This window comes from Salmo salar, chromosome ssa20 (genome assembly GCF_905237065.1).
Source record: "Salmo salar chromosome ssa20, Ssal_v3.1, whole genome shotgun sequence".
NCBI classification, from domain to species: Eukaryota; Metazoa; Chordata; class Actinopteri; order Salmoniformes; family Salmonidae; genus Salmo; species Salmo salar.
In genome coordinates this window covers 24,250,145-24,273,207 of record NC_059461.1, presented here as the reverse complement: position 1 = coordinate 24,273,207, position 23,063 = coordinate 24,250,145, and the positions used below count along the sequence as shown (strand labels likewise).

The window sequence follows — 23,063 nt, the reverse complement described above, 5'->3', positions numbered from 1 at the left end:
TAATAACTTACAATAATACCGGTGTTTTTCTCCAGGTGAGTCTTACCTGGGAGTGAGCCGTATTGGGGCTGGAGGCAGTGCCCCGGGGTTGTGTATTGATCTGTCTAGACAGGACAATGCTCCGATAGATAATCTCATTAGGGCAGTTTCCCTTGCAGGCCCCAGTTTCTCCATGCGGAGAGGCACTGTATGGGCCAGCAATTAACAGTCAGTTAGCACCACAGGGCCAAGACACCACAGCTTGAAAGAGACAGGCAGAGACAGAATGGAGGCTGGGCACAACCTCCCCTCCATTCCAAAGGAGCCCTCCCTCCCACAAACGCCATCTTCCAGGCAAATCCACAAGCGTCCATTGGCTATGTGTCCTCCTGCATTCACCTGTATTCACCTCTGTTACCACAGGCTAAACAAATGCTAAACGGAGAACCATTCGCAGCACTTCAGCAGAGTTCTTCCTCATCTCCACTTCCTCTGACACGTAAAGTACCTCAAATACCCTCAATAGATCTACAAACATGTCTCACTCAGCTTTGTTCTACAAAACCAAGCAGTTTTCATACAGTCCCTATACAATTAGTCAGTCTCTCATTGTATGCTTATGTGTGCATATTGCATACAGTTCCTCCAGGGGTAGTATTGTATGGTCCAAGTTTCCATAGTATTATTGTGAGCCCAATTGTCTTTGTAATTTGCATCTGTGAATCTGTATAAGCCTATCACAGGAGGTTGGGGGCACCTTAATTGGGGAGGACAGGCTCGTGGTAATGGCTGGGGTAGAATCAGTGGAATAGTATCAAATACATGAAACACATGGTTTCCATGTGTTTGATGCCATTCCATTTACTCTGTTCCAGCCATTATAATGAGCTGTCCTCCCCTCAGCAGCCTCTACTGAAGCCTATGTTATCATGTGAGAGACCATACTGTAAGTATGGAACCCCATTTGTAAGAAATACTAGAATAATCCAAAATTGATCTTGATACCTTAAAAGGGCCATAACGTTAGTCCTTTGGAAATGGCTGTATTAAACCAGGCAACTAGAGAAACATCCCTGTAAGGAATAGCAGTTAAACAGGCCACAGGAGAGGTTTACAACTAGAAAGCCTGGGCTGTGAGAATATTGACTGGCTAGTTTAAAGAGCTTATGTTGAGTCAGTGTATATTTCTCCCATTACTCCAACAGACCCACTCAGAGAGACCTGCATTGGATTTTCACAGCACAGGTCCTCATGTTGACTCTAAAAGGCGATTTTGAAGGGGGGAAAGACAGATGCCACATGCATAACTGGTTCCACCAATCCCCCTGCGTAGAGGGCCAGCCTGCTAGTAGCACTCTGAGCTTTAGGAAGTGTGATGTGGTTTCACTCTCCTTATATGTGAAACCAATTGTTGCTGAGGAGTTATTAATCACAGGTTCAGTGTTGCGCTCCTCACTTTGCACTTCTGAGGACAAATGCATATTCCCAGGGCCTCTTGTGCTGTCTCCCTCTCGAGAGCTTTCCAGCAGGTCACCCAGCATCAGTCCTCTCAGAGCCATGTCATGAGATATCAAAACAAGGATGGCGCAGCTCTTTGCGTGATTACAAGAGTGTGGCTATTTCAGGAAATGGAGAAGGGACCAATTTTGATGTGGAATATTTTAGGTAATCACGGTTTAAAGGCTTACAGGGAAGTCTAATGTCAGCATGTCACTTTCAGAGCTAAGGTGTACATTTCAGTGGTGGCGGTGTCAATCCTATTACGCAGTGAAGATGGAGGTGATAGTCAGGTGTGATAGCCAGGCTGTTGTACGTGGCAGAGGATACAGGCCAGTCAGGGTGGCAGGTTATATTTTACAGATGCTGCTGTTTGCTATATTTAGACGTGGGCAACACATCAGGGAATTGTGGCCTTGAAGACAATGACTGAGTTAAGAACTAGTGTAGCTAACTATAATCACACAGTGAAGTGACCCAAATAGTTGTTATTCAATCTCTATGAATGATTTCAATGAGTCAACACTGAAGAAATGGGTTGTAGATCTATGACAAAATATGTCAAACAACATAAATCTTCCCTTTATTCTCAACATAACAACGTATGAAAAGAGGAATAAAGACCATCCCTAACATGATCTCTACACTGGATGTAATAAAGTTGTAGAAAGTAATACCATTGCCATAGCAGACATGGCATAGAGATTCAGAGAAGGCAAACCGTAATTTACAGTATATAAAAATTTACTCAAATCAAATTTTATTTGTCACATGCACCGAGTACAACAGGTGTAGGTAGACCTTACAGTTAAATGCTCACTCACAGGCCCTTAAATAACAATGCAGTTAAGAAAAATACCTAAAAAAAGAAATAAATAAAAGTAACAATGAATTAAAGAGCAGCAGTAAAATAACAATAGCGAGGCTATATACAAGGGGTACCGGTACAGAGTCAATGTGCGGGGGCACTGGTTATTTGAGGTAATTGAGGTAATATGTACATGTAGGTAGAGTTATTAAAGTGACTATGCTCAAAGTGACTATGCTCACTCACCAAGTTTGTGTCAATAGAGCTAATGTTTCTTGACTGTTCTCCAAGTCCGATGAGCCTACTAGGGCCCAACCTCCCTGCAAAGCGTTGGTCCTCAGTGCGGTCTATGGCGGGGCCGCTGGCCAGGCCACTCTGTCTGCTCACTGATAACCTTTACCACTGATGCTCTACCTCCCAGGTGTCAGTCTCTGGCCATTTGTTTTAGCTGTGCAGATCCCCTTGTGCTCAATAGTTAACAGCTGCCAATACACAGCCGGGCCCAAGGATCAGACGGCTATCCTCCAGCCCAATAAAGAGCCCCTGCAGTGGGCCGACGAGAAATCTCACACCTTTGGCCCACATTAACTATGCAGCATGCCCTTTTGATGCCTTAATTGGTTACTTTGAGGGGTTTGTATAGGTAGCAGTCGCTAGCTAAAGACAACCTGATGTCAGTGGTGCTCCAATCCCTTCTGATTCAGCCTACCGGTACATCACCTCAAACACTGGAAAGACTCACATTTGTTAAACCTGACATCAGGGCTATTACATAGTCATTTTGTGATTGTTGGCTGACAATTTCATCTCAAGTGCAGTTTAATGTTTCAGCTATAAACAATAACGACTATGATGTTCTTAATCAGTGAATCTTAATGATTGCACAATAACACAGGATACATTCTCAAAGGATTACATTGATCTAACATAGTGACAACACTCCCTTTTTGTCTGCAAAACACTGAGCACGGAAGAAAACTTTGTCAGTGAAGCACTTCGGAATTTGTTGTTACATTTGCATTCTTTAGATGAATACAGTAGATAATATACAGTCAGGACCATAATTAGTCACCCTTGATAAAGATTAGCAACAAAAAAAAGTAATACTAATACTGAGCTATATTGTATGCTCATAACATTTGTGAAATTATATTATACTAATACAATTGCTCAAAGAGATTTTGCTTCTGTTTTTCAATGCCAAACCCAACACTACTGTGTATGGCCAAAGAACTGTATTGTCATGTCATCTGAGCACAGCACTGGTTCCAATCCAAGTGCCAATGTCGTTAATCAAACTCCAGGCGGTGCTATGGTCAGATGACATGAAAAATGAGCTTTTTTGGCCACGTACCCACACCTGTGGTGGTGGGTTTGGCGTCAAAAAACGGAAGCATATGCAGAAAAGTACCTCATACATATGGTAAAATATGGTGGTGCATCTTTGATGTTATGGGGATATTTTTGCTTCTACTGGTCCTGGGGTCTTTGTTAAGGTCAACGACATCATGAACTCTACAAAGTACCAGGACATTTTAGCCTAAACTTGGTTGCCTCTGCTAGGAGGCTGAAAATTGACCGCAAGTGAATCTTCCAGCAAGACAATAACCCCAAACACACATCAAAATCCACAAAGAAATGGTTAATTGACCATAAAAATCTACATTTTGCAATGGCCATCTGTCTCCGGACTCCATGAACCCCATTGAAAACGAGTGGCGCAGCGGTCTAAGGCACTGCATCTCAGTGCAAGAGACATCACTACAGTTCCTGGTTTGAATCCAGGTTGTATCACATCCGGGCGTGATTGGGAGTCCCATAGGGCGGCGCACAATTGGCCCAGTGTCGTCCAGGGTAGGCCGTCATTGTAAATAAGAATTTGTTCTTAACTGACTTGCTTCGTTATATAAAGGTTACATTTTAAAAAAACTTATGAGAAAAAGGCTATCGTTTTCCTTGTAGGGTGCTGGTGTACTGAAAACAATATACTTTTAAACAAAATCTCCTTCTCTGAGCAACTGTATTAGTATAAAATAATATGTATACATTTTTTTGAGCATGCAATATAGCTCAATATTTGTATTATTTATTTTAATATGTTTTGCTCATCTTTATCAATGGTGACAATTATGGACCGGGCTATAGGAAGGTACAGTTGAAGTCGGAAGTTTACATACACTTAGGTTGGAGTCATTAAAACTTGTTTTTCAACAGCTCCACAAATTTCTTGTTAACAAACTATAGTTTTGGCAAGTCGGTTAGGACATCTACTTTGTGCATGACACAAGACATTTTTCCAAAAATTGTTTACAGACAGATTAATTCACTGTATCACAATTCCAGTGGTTCAGAAGTTTACATACACTAAATTGACTATGCTTTTAAACAGCTTGGAACGTTCCAGAAAATGTCATGGCTTTAGAAGCTTCTAATTGACTCAAATTATGTAAATTAGCCTATTGGAGGTGTACCTGTGGATGTATTTCAAGGCCTACCTTCAAACTCAGTGCCTCTTTGCTTGACATCATGGGAAAATCAAAAGAAATCAGCCAAGACCTCAGATTTTGTTTTTAGACCTCCACTAGTCTGTTTCATCCTTGGGAGCAATTTCCAGACGCCTGAAGGTTCCACGTCCATCTATACAAACAATAGTACGCAAGTATAAACACCATGGGACCACGCAGCTGTCATACCGCTCAGGAAGGAGATGCGTTCTGTCTCCTAGAGATGAACATACTTTGGTGCGAAAAGTGCAAATCAATCCCAGAACAACAGCAAAGGACCTTGTGAAGATGCTGGAGGAAACAGGTACAAAAGTATCTATATCCACAGTAAAACGAGTCCTATATCAACATAACCTGAAAGGCCGCTCAGCAATGAAGAAGCCACTGCTCCAAAACCGCCATCAAAAAGCCACTGCACATGGGGACAAAGATAGTACTTTTTGGAGAAATGTCCTCTGGTCTGATGAAACAAAAATAGGACTGTTTGGCCATAATGACCATCGTTATGTTTGGAGGAAAAGGGGGAGGCTTGCAAGCCGAACAACACCATCCCAACCGTGAAGCACAGGGGTGGCAGCATCATGTTGTGGGGGTGCTCTACTGCAGGAGGGACTGGTGCACTTCACAAAATAGATGGCATCATGAGGGAGGAAAATTATGTGGATATATTGATATATTGAGTGGCCATCACAAAGCCCTGACCTCAATCCTGTAGAAAATTTCTTGGCACAACTGAAAAAGTGTGTGCGAGCAAGGAGGTCTACAAACCTGACTCAGTTACACCAGCTCTGTCAGAAGGAATGGGCCAAAATTGGCCCAAAGTATTATTTTACCTTTATTTATACCGGGTTTTCTCATTGAGATAACATCTCTTTTCCAAGAGAGACCTGGTCCAGTAGCAGCAGGGGGAACAATGTTTCAGACAAAAGAACTTACATACACGAACACAACATTAAACAAAACTATAAGCACAGATACAACAAAACATTTTACATTAAAAGCACAAAAGTTGACTAAAAACAGATGGCCTAAAAACAATTACACTCTTCTATGATATATACATCGATCAAGTGTTTAAACTCCACCAACGAAACTACATCATCAAATTTTAAAATGTTCAGGAGCGAATTCCAGGACCACGAAGCTAAGTAACTAAAACTATTTCTACCATGACCTGTTCCAATTTTTGGTACTGTTAGAATCATAAGAGAATGGGACCGTAATTGATATTTATTTACCGACCTGACTAAAAAAGAACAGAGATAAAATGGCATTTTACCCAATATTATAAATCAGTGTATACCAGTGTTTAAGCCTACGCAAGGTCAATGACGACCAGCCAACAGCGCTGTAGAGCTCACAATGTGTTGTAATGAACCTGAGGGCTGCATGTTATACTGAATCAAGTGCTCTCAGGGTAGTGGCTGAGGCCTGCATATATATATATATATAACACCACTAAAATCTAAAACCGCCAGTAATATACATTGTACCAGCTCCTTCCTGGCCTCAAAAGAAAAACAAGCCTTATGCTGGTAATAAAAACCTATTTTCAGCTTGAGCTTCCTTATCAAGTTTTATACATGCACAGTGAAGCTCAGCTTATCATCAACCCACACACCCAAATATTTGTACACTTTAACTTGCTCTATAGTATGTCCAGCCAATGTAGCAATGACATGATTAGTAGCATGCCTGGCATTTGAAAATACCATGCATTTTGTTTTACCCAAATTTAGAATCAGCTTTAAATCATACAGATTCTGTTCTATGATATTAAATTAAATAAAGCGGTGATCCTAACTGACCTAAGACAGGGAATTTTTACTAGGATTAAATGTCAGGAATTGTGAAAAACTGAGTTTAAATGTAGTTGGCTAAGGTGTATGTAAACTTCTGACTTCAACTGTAGTTAACTTCTTCCTGTTGACAGACAGATAAGACAGAAAAGACTGAACAAATCACTTACCACTGCCCTATCAAGGCTTGGAGAAGAGAGATCTCAAAACTACAACCTAGGGGATGGGGGATCACACATTTGGTCCACCTCATAAGAAAACAAACCTCAAATGTAGCTTTCCTGACAAAGGGGCAAATGACAAACTCACAGCACTTCATAAGAAACTTCTGGAAGTTGCTAATGAAGGCTAATGACTTCCCTCGTGTCAGAGACTTCACACTGAAGTGTACGAGCCCTTTGACTAAAATGTCAGAGAGAGACAGGGTGGTCTCAGCTAGAGGAGATTGTGGAGATAGAAAACATGATTGATACACAGGGGACATGTTTGTGGAAAGAGTGACACTTTGCCACAGGTTGTTTTGTTTAGGTCAAACTTGACTAGAATTGTAGTCTGTAGAACTGAATGACATTGAGGTTGTCTTGCCAATTGGTCTAAACTACTGTATACATACAGCTTTTGCAACCAATACAGCTGCCAGAGGTTGAAGTTCAAACTAAATATGAAAACAAACAGAAAATGTAAGTAATGGAAATAAGAGTTAAAGAGCAAAGACCAGGTATGAGTGTATCAAGTATATTTTTGTTGTGACATCTTTAATGTGGCAAGTCAATATGTAGAGAACAACAACTCCCCAGCCTGAGCTAAGGTTGAAGAGCAGAAGAAAAGCCTTGAACCCAAAGTCACCTTTTAGCCATTACATATTCCCATAAGAAGCTCAGCAGTAGAAATACAAAACAGTATTATACATCAAAAAATACAAACATCCATTTACAGGTAGTCAAGCAAGACTTGTTTGGGCAATGTCCTTTACAATTATTAATGAATAATTTCTTCCTTTTTTAAAAAGTCGTGTTTTTGACAATAAACATACACTACATATCCTTCTTTTTATAGAAAACAATCTGTAAAAAACATATTGTATTCTGTACAACTGACTAACTATCCCCTTTCCGAGTTTACTTTGAATTTAAACCTATTTACCAAAACTGATCCATCGGGAAGGCATTTTATCTGAATTAGGAACATCCACACCTTCCCTTACAATGCCAGTGAATTCAGAAAATAAACTGACGCACAACTGATTAAGTTAAATTGAATTTGTTTCCTAAATTGACTAGAATTGAGATGTACTTGACCCCAATGCTAAATAAACACCCGAACCCAATAAGAGTTGCCTCATTGGAAAATATGTTTTAAGTGTGATGTACAAAAGCTAATTCAGGCTAATCCAAAACATCTCTCTGTCTATTATCCTGAGCAATGCTGGTGACAAGACCTCTTCCTGGTAAAGACTCCTCCAAGCTACAAATCCACACAGAAACAAAGGACAAAATCAAACAAGACTTGAAATAATCCAGTGAAGTACAAAAATAGAACAAACAAAAGACAAATCAAAGACATCCCACTGGGAAGTGCAAACATATCCAATCTGCTACAGGTTATTAAGCTTTGGTGAAGTAGGTTCCTCAACATTGCGTTAGGAGGCCCATATAAAAGCCTGGTTTGCAGCTGATGGTCCTCAGTAAATCATAGTGTCCATGAAAATACAGGTCACATACAAATGTGGGTTTCTTGCAGTTTAGGTTCTTATATCAATGTGTATGGACAAAAGTTGGCTGGCAACAGTCATATGTTGCCATGGCACATATCATGTTGAAGTACCTCAGTGTGGGATGTTGAATCCCACCAACAAGGATGTAGCTGCAGTTGAAATATAGTAAAAGCAGGCTGAATTTTTGTCCCCATTACTTGTGAAAGATGCATAAATCACAGCCAAGGATGCCAATTGCATTGCAACAATCCACAAATTCTGACCATTTAACTTACAGTAAGTGTTGATCATCATTCTACACCCTTTCCCATTTTCATGTGAAAGACTATGGAGACCTTGGCTACCTGGCAGGTGTGATGAGTGTAAAATGGCACTTTGCTAAATTGTTGTTTAACTAAAAACATCCCCAGTCATCCACAGTGTGACTTTCTAGAGCTTTTTCCCATTCAATACAAGATAGACCAACTGCACCAACACAGAGACACTAGCTGCAGTGACATGTACCATTCCATTGTTTCAAGACAAGGTGGAAGGGTTGGTGGAAGTCAGGTCTAGCTCAAATGAGCAGCCTGGGTTTGTTCACTCTTGTAGCTGTGAGAAGGGTCAGTAGCTCAGATGTCCATGTAATCATCCTCCTCATCCCCATCGTCTGATTCACTCTCCAGAGAGGACTCCTGGCTGGAGGTCTCCTGCACCTCCAGGGCTGGCTGGCTCAGCGTCTCCTTCTTCACTGTGGCCGCCGACTGGGAGGACAGGATCACGTTCTGCACAGGGGACAGGAACAGGAACAGGGGACAAAGAACAGGAGGGGTTTAGTCCGACTGACAGACAGGTTAGCAGACAGGGTGAAAAGATAGAAAGTTGCCAGAGATAGATCAATTGATGGAATTGATAGATAGAGCGAAAGAAGGGGAAAGAGAGGAAGCAGGAAAGTACCTTGAGTCTCTGCTTGGTTTCCTCTGAGATACTTCCTTTGGGGGAGAGTAGGGTGGGTGTAGGCGGGGTGACGGTAATTTCCGGGGGGAACTTGGTGACAGTGGAGGGGATGAAGAGCTTTGGCATGTTGGGGGGGATGCGGGAGCGGACACGACTGGGGTCCGACATCTTAGACTGCTCACTGCTGCCATACAGCTGCTGGTCTGAACATTAGAGATATAGAAACATTATGAGCACTTCTAACAAGGATACTCTCCTGCCCTTACTAGAATTCTTACTTTCCCTCTTGGTATTTCCTGGTTGTAAATGTTCTTACCTGAGCAGGGTTGTGTGGTACTACAGGAAGCATGCTCGTCAAGGTGCCAGCCTGCAGCCTCCTGCCCTGGGGACACAGTGGCCAGCTTCATCTGTTGGCACAGATGAGACTCCTGCTGTCTGTAGGACAGTCCCTCTGCGGGCTCCTCAAGTTCATCTGGAGAAACAACCACGTCACATGACCTGGCTGGGTCACAATCCATACATCATCCAAACACACCAGCATAGTGAAGAAAGAAGATGACAGGCTCTCACTCATACTTCTGGGGTTAGCAGAATAATCCATTTCAGACTGATTTAATATGCAGTGCACTATACTATAACAACAATGTTTGCAATGACCAACATTAACATGAGCTTACTGGAACATAAATGTCATTTCTATACACAGACAAACACTGGTTTCAAATATTGTTCCAGGCTGCCATAACAGACCCCACAATGAAAGCTGGAGGCAGATAGGATATATGAGGGAGGGTAATGCCTCAGCCTGCCTGCGAGAATCACATCCCCATGTAGCAACGTACAATAGCCCTAGCAGCACTGACGACAAATACAATAATCTCACTCCCCCTCTACCCAACCTCTTCATTCAGGTTGCCTGGGAAACCATTGGTAGATTGCAGTGCCAAGCTGCCCGATGCTGAGCACTGATCTCCTTAACCTCATGTATGTATGTGTGTGTGTGTGTGTGTTATCCTCCTTAAATATTTAATGTACTCAACAATCAGGATTGTAAACTAAAGAGGCTTGGCACAGTTGTCATACAGAAACAATGCTTCATCAGGAGAACAGTGTTCCAAGTTAAAGACAGATCATTATTTTATACACTTCCATCTGTAAGTGTCAGATGTACTAGAGAGACATAAGAAACAATTCAACCAGTTCATAGTGTACAGTAGTTACGTAACACAGCTCTGAGTGGGCAAGTGTGCCCCCTGCTGGCTGTCTATATAATTACAGTGAGAGAGAGCAGCTTTGACAGTCTCATTTATCCTTCTCCCCTAGAGCAGCAGGTACCACGCAGGGAATCATCAACTGCAGATACAGCACAGTGAACACAACCAGTTTTCAGCGAAATTACTGCGGGTGTTACAAATCAATTCACATTACACTATATTCTCCAAAGAGGAACTACACAATTGTAATTAAAATGTTTGATGACCATGTCCTCTTTGTAGCAGCATACTTTAAACTGCTTTAGAGTCTGTTTTCAAACAGAACAGGCAGTTTCACTGCTGTGCTTTGTGAAATGTACTGAGATGAGGAGGGATGAAACTGACCTGTTTGGGGGTTGAAGGCCATAGTTGAAGCAGGGTGGATGGGCAGGGGGGCTCTCCTGTGCTGGGGCTGCTCGTGGGAGCCGCTGCCTGGAGGTCTGGGCACCTTGCCCAGGGGCTCGTACTGTAGTTTGGCTTGGCTGTCCTGGATCTGGATGGACAGAGGGTGGCAGGCAGTGTGGCTGAGCAAGACCGGGGTTGGCAGAGAGGCAGGGAAGAAGATGTCGCGGTTATCCTTAGTGTACTTGGGTGTTGTCGGGGCATCACTGGCAGACTGAGAAAGATAAAGACAGAGTGTGGTAATAAGGAGAGGAGCGCCTGACCTTGAGTGCCCATCTGCAGTAGAGTCTTCTTTCCTCTGTACAGATACTGTAGATAGAGCGAAGATAGAACACTGAGAACTGCATATCTGCTTCCCTGGAGGGAAAATGTCCCAGACATAGAACCACCGTAGAAATAGGTTGAGTCATCATAGCTGATACCATCTCACTGTTACACAGTCAGATGGTACTATTACGCTGGCTTTATGCTAGAGCAGTGTCCTGTGGACGTCTTACTTCTCTGTGTTGCCAGAAGACACTGACCCTACCGGGTCTGAACACAATCATGGTTACATTAAGACACCGTGGAGCCAGTGCGAGATATGGGTCCGATGGGATATGCCACTTTACCCCAAATTGTACCTTCTCGATGCATCAATGTAGATAAAGGTAACATTTGGAGTACAGTGGCATATCCCATCCCTGCACTGAAGTACGTTTTCCGACCCATATCTCACGCCGGCTCCAAGGTGTCTTAAAGTAACCATGATTGCGTTCTGTCACCAGTGCAGCTCAGTGTAAATGGTCGGTATCTTCTGGAATGTTTTGAGGACCATAAACACAAGAGCTGCACAAACAACCTGTGACAACAGCCGCCCTGCTCTCACAACTGCTGTCATGGCAACCAGGAAGAACACAGCCGACATGAATACAGTTTCTGTTCAGTTTTCCCTCTGAAATAGGAGAGCATTGGACTGAATACCATCTCTTCTTTTAAAAGTACCCGAATAGGAGGGAAACATTGGATAACTGGGAAGGAGGAATTAGAGGCAGGGGACTGATAATGATATACAGAAGTATATAATAGTATCATGACTTATTTCCAAGTTATGGCAATGTGACTACCAAGCACGGCCATTGCTACATATCAAGTTGAAGGCCGACCGGACTAAATTATCCTTATCACTGCGATTTTAAAATAATAGGTTCAAGGACATACACTGAGTGTACAAAACATTAGGAACACCTGCTCTTTCTATGACATACAGTTTCCCGTGTGTATCAAGAATGGTCAACCATCCAAAGGACGTCCAGACAATTTGGACAACTGTCGGAAACATGGGAGTAAACACGGGCCAGCACCCTGTTGAACGAGTCCATGCCCCAATGAATTGAGGCTGTTCTGAGGGCAAAATGGGGGTACAACAACACAATATTAGGAGGGTGTTCCTAATGTTTTGTACACTCAGTGTACATCTGGTGTATTAGAAGCAATTAAATACACAATACATACGCATACAAACGACAGCATGCAGACGCATTCAAACATCCACAACATCACCACTGCCCAGACTTGTCTGCTCACACCCCCATCTCCAGTGCCCGTATCACTCTCTGCCACATGGCCACAAACTGCACCATTTAGTGTCTCTCCATCGCCCACACATTTTCAACATTTAGATAATAAAGCATTTGACCTATACATAGTGTAAACGATGGCGGATTTGTTGACTTCCAGTTAACTATATGTTTTTTTCAAGATGATTGACGAGAAAAGTATCATCCAACCCATCAGGTATCTCACTGCACCTTCATATGCCATGTCTTGAAATACGCAGACAGACGGATTAAAAAGTACATTTACATTGTAATACTTCTGACACCCAACTTTCTAGCTCCGCCCATAACTTTTGGAATTTATAACATTCCCAGATGGCATGGAATATTGAGTCATTGTTAGTTTTACACTTAAGACATGGCTGCCATTGTACTGTAGAATTTGTGAATTTTGTCTCTTGTATAATAAATTATATACATTAGTTTATACTGGATTAAGTGTGAATTTTCAATGACTAGTTTGTAAGTTATGTTCCAACATTCCCTCCATCTTGTGCCAATATCAGTTATTTTTTGTCTTGGTTCCAATAGTTAATATTTTTTCGAAGAGATTGTCAGTTGGATAGGCTCTCTGCAAGGTTCTGTATATCTTACCTATTACAAGAATATCCTTTTTCTGACTCAAATATGATTCCCTTACGATTGCTCTGATGTCGAAAAGATTTCACATCGAAATTGTGATATAAAACGTTTAAGTTCCATGTACTTGAAAATATGTACATTGGTCAGTCCAAAATTGATTTTTAATTCTGTAATTGAAATAAATGTATTTCCTATTACCAAGTAATTTACTGTTTCTATGCCTTTAGTTTTCCATGTGGACAATTTTATCAGTGAATTCTGAAAAGCTATCCAAAGATTGTTCCATAAGGTTGTGCTTTTAGGGAGTGATATTGGTTCCTGTAGAATAACGCGCCATTTTCTTCCATATTGTTATAGTGTTGTTAACTATTACGCTGTTAATGTTTTTAGCTTTATCCTTTGAAAATAGACACGTGAAAAAATTCTGGGGATGAGCATGCACATATTGCTCCTCTCTTTAGTGCAAGTAAAAGTCTTAGTGAGCTGATACAATTCCAAGTCTGGAAGGTTAAAACCACCCTCAGACTTAGGAAGGTGTAAAACTTTCCTTTTTATTTTATGGAGTTTTATTTGCCAATATTAAGTCTTATGACCGAGTATACTTTTTAAAGAATGTCTTGGGGTAATTGGTAATACCAAGAACAAATATAAAAACTTTGCGAGCCAAGCCATTCTGAAGAGCTTTATTCTACCTGTAAGATTTATGGGAACATTGTTCCATTTAATTAGATCTGCTTTCATATTGTTGAGTAATGGGATAAAGTTATCTTTATATATTTGTTGTCCCTTATTAAGCATCCTATGTATTTAATATTTTTGTGGTCCATTTAAAGGATTGCTGTAGATTAGTTATTATTTTTCTTATTGCCATTATTGTCATGTCCTGACCAGTAAAAGGGGTTATTTGTCATTGTAGTTTGGTCAGTTTTGTGGGTGGTTGTTTCCAGTAGAGTCTGTGCACCTTACTGGACTGGTTTCGTCATCAGTTTATTTTGTTTAAGTGTTTTCTTTAATAAAGAAAGATGAGCACTTTACCCGCTGCGCCTTGGTCCAATCCTTACGACGCCTATGACAATTATTTAGTTTTATTCCACGTAAATGTATTTTTTTTTGTATTCAGATTTATTTATTTTTAGCAAGGGGGGCATCGAGTTTTCAATATTGGTCAGGTATATCAGGAGATCATCTGCAAATAAGTTTAGTTTATATTCATGTTTACCAATAGTGATACCTGTTACGTTTGGATCCTCTCTAATTCTTTCTGCAAGCGGTTAAATTGCCAGTGCAAACAGGAGGGGTCAGAGAGGACAACCCTGTCTTGTGCCCCTTTTTAAAGCAATTTCATCAGATGTATTATTTGTGTATATTTCTTCTTTAGGACATTTATATAATATTATTTATTTATTATTTCAGCTGGAAAGTTGAAAGCTTCATAATTTTTTTATAGAAAAGGCCATTCAAGATGTTCAAAAGCCTTTTCGGCATCAACAGCCATTATTGATAAATCTATATCTCGTTTCTTAGCGTATTGTATTAAACTGAAACATGTTCTTGTATTTGTTTGGGTCCATTTTTAATAAATCCTTTTTGAATTATAGGTATCAGGTTTTTATATTTTTTATTTCTCCTTTATTTAACCAGGTTGGCCAGTTGAGAACAAGTTCTCATTTACAACTGCCACTTGGCCAAGATAAAGCAGAGCAGTGCAACAAAAACAACACAGAGTTACACAAAAACAAAACGTACAGTCAATAACACAAAAGAAAAGAACAATCGAAAAATGTATGTAGTGTGTGCAAATGTAGAAGGGGTGGGTTGCAGGAGAGTATGTTCAGTCCGTAGATGGAAAATTAGATGAAAAATATATACGAAAAAATGATATATACAAGGGATGGGACAAGACAATCAAAACAGACATCCCACTGCTACGCCATCTTGGAGGTCTGGTAAGACTTTTGCCATTGTATTGCTTATGAGCTTAACAATAACTTCATTGTGACAATTTATTAAACTTATGGGTCTGTAAGCAGCAGGGGACTCTCCAGATGTTCCTGGTTTTATTATAACTGAAATAACTGTTTGATACATGGAACTAGGAAGCACTGAACTGAGTGACATGTGTGCTGTCATTTGTGTAAATAGGGGCACTACTTTGTCCCAAAATACTAAATAGAATTCTATGGGAAAGCCGTGCATTCCTGGGGCTTTTTTCCCCACACAAATCTTTTAACAGTGTCTAATATTTGTTTTTGGTTGATCTTCGTTATTCTTTTTTGTCAGCTGATAATTTCTTCAGGGTTGTTGAGTCTAAGAAGGCTGTAGGATCAGTGAAACGGTTGTTTAATTCTGATTTATATAGATTTTCATAGAACCTTTTAAAATTGTCAACACTCATGTATATTGTGTGAATAACTTTAATTACAGGTGCATACTACTAGATGATAGAACCTGCATAAAGCAAGCTCAGGCTTATTTGTTCTATTGTCCAATTGCAGTTGTTCCACCCTTTTAGTCTCAAATTCATATGAACAAGTACAGGGTTTCTGTAATTCAACGGGTCATTCATCCTCCATAGGGTCTCAAGTTTTAAAACCTCATAGCCCACTGAGTGTTTTACAATGTTACAATGTAAACTGTCCCATAGACATCTAAAATGTCCTTTCACTATTTACAGATCAGCCATTTTTTTTATTTGTGTCTTATTTTACCAGGTAAGTTGACTGAGAACATTCTCATTTACAGCAATGACCTGGGGAATAGTTACAGGGGAGAGGAGGGGGGATGAATGAGCCAATTGGAAGCTGGGGATGATTAGGTGGCCATGATGGTATGAGGGCCAGATTGGGAATTTAGCCAGGACACCCCAACTCTTACGATAAGTGCCATGGGATCTGTAGTAACCAGAGTCAGGACACCCATTTAACGTCCCATCCAAAAGACAACACCTTACACAGGGAAATGTCCCCAATCACCGCCCTGGGGCATTGTTTTTTTTTTGACCAGAGGAAAAAATGACTCCTACTGGCCCTCCAACAGCACTTCCCAGCAGCATCTGGTCTCCCATCCAAGGACCAACCAGGAGCCACCCTGCTTAGCTTCATAGGCAAGCCAGCAGTGGGATGCAGGGTGAATCAGAACCATGCTACTAGCCAGAATCAGAATCATGCTATGAGGCTGAACAAGAATTGTTCCACTACACCATGGTACAGAGGGATGAGACACCTTCACTGAGTCTACACCTTCACATTCATTCCCTATTTTCTTCACACATTATATATCATCCTGTAAAATAAAGTACATTTTGTATATGCCCTCTTTTCTTTATCTTTACATTAGTAAATGTTGCATTAGATATACATTTTAGGTTGACTTTATGAAAGATTATTCATATCCATTTTGGTTTTGTTGTTCATACTTGCTGTAGTCTGATCTTTTGGAGCCAGACTATGATCTATTAATGTTTAGGGTACTTCATGTTCATGCATTGCCAAAAGTTAGGGGGCAGGGAGAAAACGTACCAGAATTGAACATACAGTTCAATAATTTATTTTACCTTCCTTTAAGTAGACAAGTCAGTTAAGAACAAATTCTTATTTACAATGACGGCCTAGGAACAGTGGGTTAACTTCCTTGTTCAGGGGCAGAATGACAGCTTTTTACCTTATCAGCTCGGGATTTGATCGTGCAACCTTTCGGTTACTAGTCTAACCACTAGGCTACCTGCCACCCCAGTTCACATCATTGCCCTACTATGTAAACAGAGGACATTCTGAAATGGAAAATGAATAACTTCCGTGAGGTATGGAAATGTAAAGCCTATAACTAGTTAGTTATAAACTAACACATACATTTCATTAGTTAGACGATTTCGAGTTGATAGCAAGCTAGCTGGTAATTAGCTGGCTGGCTTTCTATGGGCTGAACAATGCTAAGTAACGTTAGCAATGCTAGCTAACATTAGTTGCTATTTTTTTTGTCATTAGTTGCTACGTGCTAGCCGCAAGATCGTAATGTTTAACAGGTTGCAGTTGTCTAATATGTCACTCGTTTTAGTATAGACAGGTTGTTATCATGTTTTAAAAATATGTGTGATGATTTGTGTGCTCTATTCCTGTTAGCAGCAAACGATGCCCAAACTCCGAAGGTTTGTGCTAGCTACTGTGTGTGTTTGCTTATCCTGGAAGTGCTGGCTTGAAGCGGAAGAGCTGGGGCGGTCCTATGTAAAACAATAGATCCTGATTCATTCAGCCTTGAAGTCTGAGGGCACAGTCTCTTCATTATCGTCACTTCGTGCCGACACATCAAAGCAGCCATTCCAGAACTCAAGTCAAGGACCTAGAGATGCTAGTGTTAACAAGACTATGCAGTCCCGCGGTCGACCTTGACCTTCCGTGGCTTCAATGAGAGGGGACAGGGGCCCTGACCTCGAGGGGGCCCGCATTGATTTTGTTAGTCACTCTCACTCAGATATCCTATTAACATGGCATAAGTCATGGCAAAACATGTACAATTGCAGGATATTAGCTGTAAAACTTCAACAACAAAAAGTTTTGTAAAGCAAACTTTTGTTTACCTTTTGTTAATAAAATACATTTTCTGCAAACAGATCCCTCTGTACTTATTAAATTATAGTTTTTAATTCCAGTGCAGAGTTAATGTGAAGCAGCTAATAGGCTATGTGTTTGTTGATCAACTGTGGTGAATGAAGCAACCAATGTGATAATGGCTGCAGTACTTATTGCTTTTTTATTTGTTGCTGTTTCCAAATAGCATTTTATAGATTTTAAATAATTTAGAAATGCAGTAAATGAGCATTCAACTTTCCTAAAAGCCCAGAACTCAGTAAAACTTAGACCCTGGCTACAAGGTTGCCACAAAACAACAGAAGGTTAGTCTGGATAAGTCAGCTGATCTACTGATAACATAGCTCACCACAATGGTATTTTCATCTCCGGATCCCACCAGCAGGGATTTCTAGTCAAATCATTAATAACGAGGCTCCCTGAGGGATTCACACAGGCTTCAACAAACAAACAAACAAACCAACCAACCCCCCAAACTCCAACTGCAATAGACCCACCACACAGCACAGCTCAACACAGACCAACAGCAGCAGCTCCTACAGGTTTCCACCGCTAGCTGTGAAGCTTCTTATATCAGGAATTATACATGAAAACATTGGAACACAAAAGACCCTTTGCTCTGAGAAAAAGTACCTGAGAGCACTGCAGCAGACTCCGTGTAGCCTAGTTCGTTTCCACCATTCGTTGTGTATCATATGAAGACTGCTTACAGCCAGACTGGTTTCAAAGTCAGATTCAGACCATGGATGGTCCCTTCTGCAATTACTGAGATGGGGTTTGAAAGCAGCTTATCAGTTCTGTGTGTAGGTCATCTCCTGTTCTGATCATCTTTTTATTATTATCACATTTTAATGAAATTGCCTCTCTAAATAAGTTCAAGGGCTGTCATTGTTTCTTCGAGAGCTGAAGCTCCATATTGTTCCTTGACTTAGTCTGTGAATGCAGCAGGTGACACTGAAGTGTTTGAGATGTGACCGGACTTCTTGGTAAGGAGGGCATAACTCTGAGCAGAGTACCAATGAGACAATGGTCAGAGGTACAGGTGAGGGAAAACAATGGACGGACACAAAATAGCCCCTCACAAAACTGTGCAAATAAGTCCAAAGTAAATTAATGGGGGAAACAGCGAGATATTATGATGAATCCTCTCAAAACACGACTAGCAGATCCTCCCACCCACACGAATAACGCCCAGGTCCCTGCAGGGGAGTTACTTAGCCTTATGCCAACCTCTTCCCAGGTGTGAACTCTGACTCAACAAAGAGCCTAAATGTACAATAACAACTTCTGTACTTTAAAAGGTGCTATACATAGATAATTTTTTTTATTGTAATTTCATAAAATGTCAATATATCTGCAGTTAAGTTGGGCTCTCGAGTGGCGCAGTGGTCTCAGGCACTGCATCTCAGTGCAAGAGGTGTCACTATAGTCCCTGGTTTGAATCCAGGCTGTATCGTATCTGGCAGGGATTGGGAGTCCCATAGGGCGGCGCACAACTGGTCCAGCGTTGTCCGGGGTAGGCCGTCATTGTAAATAATAATTTGTTCTTAACTGACTTGCCTAGTGAAATCAATAAAATAAAAATAGTGTAATGATTGTGTTTCACAGTGTTGTGATATTCGCCAATTGATTTCTCTGGCCAGAGCGGCATCTGAAAATAAGCACTGAATAGTGCTTCCATCTAAATTGCTGTGAAATATCTTGCAATTCACTAAGTACTAGGCTGCAACCAAATCTTATCCTATTTCCCCGTAACATGTCGGAGACTTGCGCTTGACCCTTTATTTTCGGTTTTGGTCCATCAGCTTCAAATATATTTTTTTGTTAATGAAAATATATTTCACAGCGATGTAGATGATACAAGGATTCCCTACATTATTCAGTGCTTGTTTTCTCACAAACTGAAATTGAGCGAACAGCGTAGCTTTTTAGCAACCAGGAAAAGACAAAGCGATTGCCACTCGATAATACCGCCAAAAAGTCAGAACAGCTTTCCCATTTTGACACGAGATGACTCTCCAGCGGGAGAAATCAATAGGCAAATATCACAGCCAATAACACCGGCGAAAAGTAATACTGTGAAATATCATTCCACTATTACTGCAGATTGATATTTTATGAAATTACAATGCAGAAATAAAAATAAATCCTGTGTAGCACCTTTTAAAATGACCACCCCCACCTGCCAAATGTGGGTAGATTTTGGCATTGGCGGGTAAAATATTTATTTTACCAGCCACGTTGTTGGTGGTTGGTCAGGGCTCCACAGTTCGAACATTTGTGAATAAAAATTGTCAATTATGATCACATTTATGGTAAAATAAATGCTGGAGAAGCTGTTCTCAAAAGTATTTCTGACGTTTTGTTTTATAGCTGGTGAATTAATCGGTCAAAGAACTACGAATCCTACAGTGAGGGAATAAAGTATTTGATCCCCTGCTGATTTTGTACGTTTGCCCACTGACAAAGAAATGATCAGTTTATAATTTTAATGGTAGGTTTATTTGAACAGTGAGAGACAGAATAACAACAAAAATCCAGAAAAAACGCATGTCAAAAATGTTAGAAAATGATTTGCATTTTAATGAGGGAAATAAGTATTTGACCCCTCTGCAAAACATGACTTAGTACTTGGTGGCGAAACCCTTGTTGGCAATCACAGAGGTCAGATGTTTCTTGTAGTTGGCCACCATGTTTGCACACATCTCAGGAGGGATTTTGTCCCACTCCTCTTTGCAGATCTTCTCCAAGTCATTAAGGTTTCGAGGCTGACGTTTGGCAACTCGAACCTTCAGCTCCTCCACAGATTTTCTATGGGATTAAGGTCTGGAGACTGGCTAGGCCACTCTAGGACCTTAATGTGCTTCTTCTTGAGCCACTCCTTTGTTGCCTTGGCCGTGTGTTTTGGGTCATTGTCATGCTGGAATACCCATCCACGACCCATTTTCAATGGCCTGGCTGAGGGAAGGAGGTTCTCACCCAAGATTTGACGGTACATGGCCCATCCATCGTCCCTTTGATGCGGTGAAGTTGTCCTGTCCCCTTAGCAGAAAAACACCCCCAAAGCATAATATTTCCACCTCCATGTTTGAAGGTGGGGATGGTGTTCTTGGGGGTCATAGGCAGCATTCCTCCTCCTCCAAACACGGCGAGTTGAGTTGATGCCAAAGAGCTCCATTTTGGTCTCATCTGACCACAACACTTTCACTCAGTTGTCCTCTAAATCATTCAGATGTTCATTGGCAAACTTCAGACGGGCATGTATATGTGCTTTCTTGAGCAGGGGGACCTTGCGGGCGCTGCAGGATTTCAGTCCTTCACGGCGTAGTGTGTTACCAATTGTTTTCTTGGTGACTATGGTCCCAGCTGCCTTGAGATCATTGACAAGATCCTCCCATGTAGTTCTGGGCTGATTCCTCACCGTTCTCATGATCATTGCAACTCCACGAGGTGAGATCTTGCATGGAGCCCCAGGCCGAGGGTGATTGACAGTTATTTTGTGTTTCTTCCATTTGCGAATAATTTCACCAACTGTTGTCACCTTCTCACCAAGCTGCTTGGCGATGGTCTTGTAGCCCATTCCAGCCTTGTGTAGGTCTACAATCTTGTCCCTGACATCCTTGGAGAGCTCTTTGGTCTTGGCCATGGTGGAGAGTTTGGAATCTGATTGATTGATTGCTTCTGTGGACAGGTGACTTTTATGCAGGTAACAAACTGAGATTAGGAGCACTCCCTTTAAGAGTGTGCTCCTAATCTAAGCTCGTTACCTGTATAAAAAGACACCTGGGAGCCAGAAATCTTTCTGATTGAGAGGGGGTCAAATACTTATTTCCCTCATTAAAATACAAATCAATTTCTAAAAATTTTTACATGCGTTTTTCTGGATTTTTTGTTGTTATTCTGTCTCTCACTGTTCAAATAAACCTACCATTACAATTATAGACTGATCATTTCTTTGTCAGTGGGCAAACGTACAAAATCAGCAGGGGATCAAATACTTTTTCCCCCTCACTGTATATAGCCCAGGATCCCCCTTTCCCTTCTACCTTGCGCTGCAACACTGCCTGGATGGGGTCTATACTCAGGTGAAGAGCTAAGCGAAAGATACAATTTTAGAAGTACACAAGCATAAAAGTTGGTCTAATTTACTTGAAACGAAAGTCTACTAAAGTGAGACTTTGTTTTGTTTACAAGCTAGGTTGTTTTTCTATATTTGAGTTTAAACTGCTAGGGAAGAGAAGACAATGCTTCTACTAGTCCTGTGGTCACCAACCTAGTTGATCGGCAAACATTTCTGTAAAAACGATAATGCCTTGTGTCCTTATATTTTTTATTTGTCTCGAGCTGTTGGCAGTAGGTGCACCCGATTCACGTGCCAGATAGGCAAACTGTTGCCATTTTGACGTCTGAAGGTACAAACTCTGCCTTCCCTGCGCGCCCAGAGAGCAAATCAAGTGCACTATAGGTCTACAGCTGGCCAATCGGATGGTTCAGATCACCGTGTGTGTCTGCAGTAATTTAGAAGGCATAAAAGAAAGCAACAGAAAAATTGATACCGTCAGATTTCAAAACGTTTAAAACCATCACTAGAGAGAAACTGTCAAGGAATACAGAAAATATCTGCTGTTTTTATTTATTTTATTTAACCAGGTGTAACAGTACAGCTTCCGTCCCTCTCCTCGCCCCTACCTGGGCTCGAACCAGGGACCCTCTGCACACAGACAACAGTCACCCTCAAAGCATCGTTACCCATCATTCCACAAAAGCCACGGCCCTTGCAGAGCAAGGGGAACAACTACTTCAAGGTCTCAGAGCGAGTGATGTCACCGATTGAAACGACATTAGCGCGCACCACCGCTGACTAGCTAGCCATTTCACATTGGTTACACAGGCAAGTCAGTTAAGAACACATTTTTATTTGCAATGACGGCCTAACCCAGCCAAACCCGGGCACCGCCCTATGGGACTCCCAATCAAGGCCGGATGTGATTCAGCCTGGATTCGAACCAGGGACTGTAGTGACGCCTCTTTCACTGAGATGCAGTGCCACTCGGGAGCCCAGTGAGTTGATCTTTGCATTGGGGATAATTTCCTGTTTCCTGTTTCCGGTCACAACTTGCAGACTTGTTTACGCTGCTGTGCGTTTTGTTGCCGATCTTACTTTGCTACCTGACGGTTTTTTACTTTTTCATTACCGTATATTTTTACTTTTTCCCTCACTCAACTTTTTTCATTCAACTTTTTCACCCCGGAGGTTTTATCTGGACATGGTTCGCCAGGACTTCAAACAGCCTAAGCTAAGTAACATTAACATGATGCCTTCTAATTGCAGTCGTTGTACTTACAATATACAGGAGAACGATCGCCTTACGACAAGGATAGCTGTGCTGCAAGCCCAGCTTCAGACG

General features: G+C 41.3%; 1 pseudogene across 1 annotated transcript in view; it reads right to left on the bottom strand.

Moving 5' to 3' along the window:
- Positions 1-7,316: 7,316 nt before the first annotated feature.
- Positions 7,317-23,063, bottom strand: part of LOC106580214 (calcineurin-binding protein cabin-1-like) — a 150,290-nt pseudogene continuing 134,543 nt past the window's right edge. Inside the window, exons 30-33 of the transcript XR_006761094.1 lie at positions 10,836-11,106; positions 9,554-9,709; positions 9,238-9,440; positions 7,317-9,065 (exon numbers count right to left, since the gene is read on the bottom strand). The product of XR_006761094.1 is annotated as a calcineurin-binding protein cabin-1-like (transcript). The remainder of the gene's footprint in view (positions 9,066-9,237; positions 9,441-9,553; positions 9,710-10,835; positions 11,107-23,063) is intronic.